We start from the raw sequence: 5,020 nt of genomic DNA, 5'->3' as shown, positions 1-5,020 counted from the left end.
GCGCGCGGGTCTGGCGAGATCCGGCGCGGACAGGGCGTGGCTCTGGCCGACGTGCGGTCGGGCGGTTCCGACATGGACAGAAGGGGTCCGCGGCGGGTGGACGATGAATTCGCGGTTGGCGGTCGGACGCGACACCGTCACAGGCAACACAACTGAGATGGGATCGGCGGCGGAGGGACTTCCCTTAGTGCGAGCTGCGACGACGGCCTCCCCTAGGCCCGAGCAGCGTCAGATCCCAGAGGCACGTGCAGCGGGCGACGACTTCCTTGGGGCGTGAGAGACGACGTGTTTTATGCTACTTTGTATGCATATTTATGCCAACGTCAATAGGTGTTTACGACATATTCAGTCAATGGCTACCCTTCTATCTATTTTCTGTTTATGATATTTCTATTGACATTTTACGCAAATGTTTATATATTTGTATGTGTTATCTCGTTACCTAACCCAGTGTGTATATGAGGTTTCTAACATTTACGTTAGCTCGGTATTTACGATAAAAAATGAGAGGTTTTACACTAAAAACTGAAGGTTTTTACAATCAAACATGGATATGCGTCCAAACAGTGACCCACATTCCAATTTTAAGTAGTGTATCGTAATGCATAAATATCTTCACCATGTAGCATAATTTGTATCAATATATATCATAAACTGGTTGTAACGAGCCTAGCTGCATAACTGTTGTAGAGATCCTATTTTTATGGACAAATTAAGGCATTTAAATCAGATTATTTTGTTTCCATGCATGTCAATCCATTTTCTTTCAACCCACATTCTTATCATCGTAAATTTATGTGCATGCAGCAGGAGACAGATTTTTTACATGGTGTACCACACTACATAAATATCTACACAATGTAGCATAATTAGTACCATTATATGTCATAAACTGGTTTCTACGAGCCTAACTGCATTGATGTTGTAGAGATCCTATTCTTATGGACAAAATAAAGCATTAAAATCAGATTTTTTTTTTGATTCTATGCATGTCAATCCATTTTCCTCTCAACACACATTAATGTCATCCTAAATTTGTGCACATGCAGCAGAAAACTGATTTTTCACGCAGCGTACCGTATTGCATAAATACCAACACTGTGTAGCATAGTTAGTAGCAGTATATTTCATAAAATGTTTCTAACGAGTCTAGCTACATGGTTGTATGGAGATCCTATATTTATGGAAAGAATAAATCATTCAAATCAGATTTTTTTTGTTTCCATGCATGTAGCAGTTAACCGATACACTTCCTAGTTTCTCGCACATGCAAATGGAAACAAATTGCGCGCATGCAAGAAATGGACGCATGCGGGAGGTGGGCTGGCGGTCAGGCTGCGGTCCGGTGGTGCATGGCTGGCTGGGGCTTCCTGTATGCTATGGAAGCCCAGGGCTCCCAATAGCCTTACCCTATATATATATGCCCGTGCGTTTCAACGAAAGTTATAAATTAGTACAAAACAAAGATACGGAATGACAAACATCAATATGTATGCAAAATCCGTGGCAAAATATCACCATAACACTAATACTATATTGGCGATATAAAAATCAAGAATTCCAGTCCTTTAACAAAGTGGCTACAGGAGTACATACGGTAATTTTCAGCAAACTTTGCATGGTACAACGAATCCACCACCTGTAGGTCTGTATTTTGTGTCACCATGGAGTATTGTTCTCCCATAGTATTGGGTTTTGTTGCCCAAGCTGGAATACGAAGAACACAGAGGCTAACTGAAGTTGCATGATTACAAACTCTCCTAAAGTTGTGCGGAACCCTTTCTCTAAGCCAACTTCCATGACCATAGGGAGGACAAGTAGCAAACCTAGCTAGCAAATAGAACGTGAAGCCAGTGCATTTTCAAGAGCCTTGACATTCTGCTGATTTCGTAGATCCAGGATAATAGACTTCTCCAGAGCACTCATAACCATACAAAGCCTCCCATACAGAAACACATAGACAGTAGGAACAGTAACCTGAAACAAAGAGCTATGGATCAGTACACAAAGCATAGGGGTGGGCATACAACATTTAAAGACAAGTTTAAACTCTCTCAATCAGATTTTGCATAAGGATACCAAAGCACACACCATCTTTGTCAGTAATAAAGAAATACTCACGAAGCAATTTCAACTTCAACATATTTTAACATGGACGAGTATCAAAATTTATAATTCAACATGGTGTTGATCTGGAAACAATGGCATAGGTCAGATTAACTCTATTTTTGTTCTAGCAACTACCTTGCAGTTTAGGTTTTCTTTAAATTCCACTAGAGATCTCCTTACTTTTTTTACATAGGAGGAAGAAATTCATAGTGTGATCTTTGATCATAAGGTTTTATATATGAGTTATTATTTAAGTTTCCTACCATGCTACTGAAATAAAACCCAACTGTAGTAAAATAGAAAGATAACATTCTGTAGAAGTCAAATCTATGTCCAAGTCGATAAATGTCATGACTTAATGTTTGTTCATCGTTGCCATTAGCCACCGGTAGCTTCATGTGGCTGATAAAATAAGCACACGCGTCTGATGTCTCCATTCAAGATGAGGCTACATACCTGCTGCTAGGCTGTTTTGGTCTTCGGTACTGATTGCTCTCCTTGGATACATCCAACACCATTGCTAGGTTGTTTTAGTCTCTTCACTACTGGTTGTTCTGCATTGAATAAGTCCAGCACTAGTGGTTAGGTGTCATGTGTATAGATGCTATGCACCAATATGATCTCAAACTTTTTTGTCTGAACATGATATCAAGTCTGTTGTGCTTATTTTCATATTAAATAATTAAACAAGTATGCCAGATGCTTAATGCTTATAGTTTGCATTTTAATAATTTGTAACAGATGCCCATTTTGGTACAACAATACATGAGTTTGCCTTAAAAAGGAAAAAACAGTTTAAACTCAAGATCAAGCTACAAAAATTGTTGTGTTTGTCTCTTGTCCAAACAATGAATATAAAATTTCGGTACATCTAAATATAAGGACACAATTGATCTCATAATTGTATATAGAATCTCAACATGAATATATTAGAATGCATAATTTGGTAGAACTGGTCATACCAAAAATCCAACAACCTGCCCGATATGCTTGAGCTCATCTCATGAAGTGCTAATCAATAAAATAAAATAAAGCAAGCCACCACAGAAAGTGGATCATCTCAGTTGTTGCCTTTGCAGACTACAACTCCAACTCAACTCAATTAGACCAGGCTTGACATACTCTCTGTTGCTGAAGGAGCAACACTCACGACGAAGCAATAGACTGTACAACAAAACCACGTCCTTACATGGATGCTACATTCCTTATAGACTGTTGGGCTCTAGCAAAAGTAAAAATAATAAAGCTACTCCAAAGTGATTATTCGTTGAGAAAATAATAGTTTATGGATTTAACTTTAAAACAAACCAACTAATTGACTCAAAGCTAGGGGTGGTAATTGATCGTGATCCAAATACTTTTTCACAAATTGTCAGGGCCCTAAATAAATTTAAGTTCAAAAATTAATAGAAATAGAGTCTGATCCTAATCTGATTCAATCCTTAAATTTCATAGTATAGAATTTAGAGCCCATTGACACTCCTACTCAAAGCAGCAAACATGAACCAAGCCCCCAGGTAGAAATCAACATGTTACTATGCAAAAGCACACAACCAAAAGCCTATAAGAAATATGAAGCTGACTTGTTGTAATCCTTCACATTTTTTTGTCGAACTTGAATGATTTTAAAACAAAATATAACCCCATATACCTGGAGCAGGGTGAGCTGTGCTGACAGGGTATTGGACTTTGTTTACATAGTCCGGACCTAACTGGGATGCAGTCCTAGTTGGTAATAAGAAGCATACTTTGAGGTTGACAAAAAATAATTTTCCACCTCCCGACGTTGCATGAACCTTGCTAGAAATCCAGGCAATCTCTCATCTCTGAATGTCACTTGAGTTCCTTTTATCAGGTGCCACAAAATTGATAATCAAAATCATTTCAAATAAGCCCACTCTACTGCAAGCTTTAGACTTGTTGATCGATATAAAGTTTTTTTCCTCAGATTTTATCTTAATAGAGAAATGACAAGCAGCAACACAGATTCAACAGAGACAAAAATGATGGAAAATAACACATTTGGAATGATTGAGATCCCTAATCTACCTCTTCAAAGAAAAAATCAATACGAATTCGTTGTTGGGCCATAGCGCATAAACTCACAATACAGGTTCAACAGAGAATTGGATTTCATGTTTGCAGCAGCAAAAGACTAAAACTGTTGCAACTATATAAGTTGTCTACAGCTGCGTAGTTTGAGAGACTCTGGGCCACTTGGAGGCTGCCATCAGGTGGACAAAAATTTAAGAATGGAATTCGTAGTAGCAGCCACACGGAGCCGTCGGGGGCCAGCAATGAGACAAGAGATCGCTAGGAACTACGACTGACGACGAGCGAGATGCTAGTATGTGACTAAATGGAAGAGGTAGCCACCCGCCCGCTCGGTGCTACTACCTTCGTACCTCACGTGAGGGTGTCGCTACTCAGACACGGCCAAATAGGAAGCAGGGAAGGGGAAACTAACCGGGGCGTAGATGACGTGATGATGCGAGGGTGGCCGATGAAGGCGCTCTGCAGGGAGGCGAAGCTGGAGCAAAGCGACGACGACAGTGTCGCCATCTGCCCACCTCTCTCAATCTATCTCGTCTCGGCCTCGCAGTCGCGGCCACCAACTACTTCAAAGCCCCAGTGTCCGTCCTACTGCGGTTGTCGCGGTAGATCTCGGGCGAGCGAGGTAGGGGAAGAGGTGTGTGTTGATGGGTGGCAGGGGCATCGCGAGCGGAGGTGGGTGTGGCGACAACTATCGGGGGAAGGGAGGGGGGTCACCGCGAGCAGGGCGGGCGCAGCGGCCGTGTGTCCTCTATCGAGGCGAAGGCTGAGGCGAGCATTGCATGGCTGGGGAAGACGGGGGCGGGGGCGTCGGGGTGGGTGGAAGCGAGGGACACCGAGGGGAGGGGGTGCACGTGTG

General features: G+C 41.7%; 1 pseudogene; it reads right to left on the bottom strand.

Annotated features, from left to right (window-relative positions):
* Window positions 1-1,531: 1,531 nt before the first annotated feature.
* LOC103642609 (putative callose synthase 6) lies at window positions 1,532-4,671 on the bottom strand (annotated as a pseudogene).
* Between the last annotated feature and the right edge of the window lie 349 nt (window positions 4,672-5,020).

The sequence above is a fragment of the Zea mays genome, chromosome 10, assembly GCF_902167145.1.
Source record: "Zea mays cultivar B73 chromosome 10, Zm-B73-REFERENCE-NAM-5.0, whole genome shotgun sequence".
In the NCBI taxonomy this organism is placed as follows: domain Eukaryota; kingdom Viridiplantae; phylum Streptophyta; class Magnoliopsida; order Poales; family Poaceae; genus Zea; species Zea mays.
Note: the sequence above shows the minus strand (reverse complement) of the source record. Positions and strands in the feature narration are given on the sequence as shown.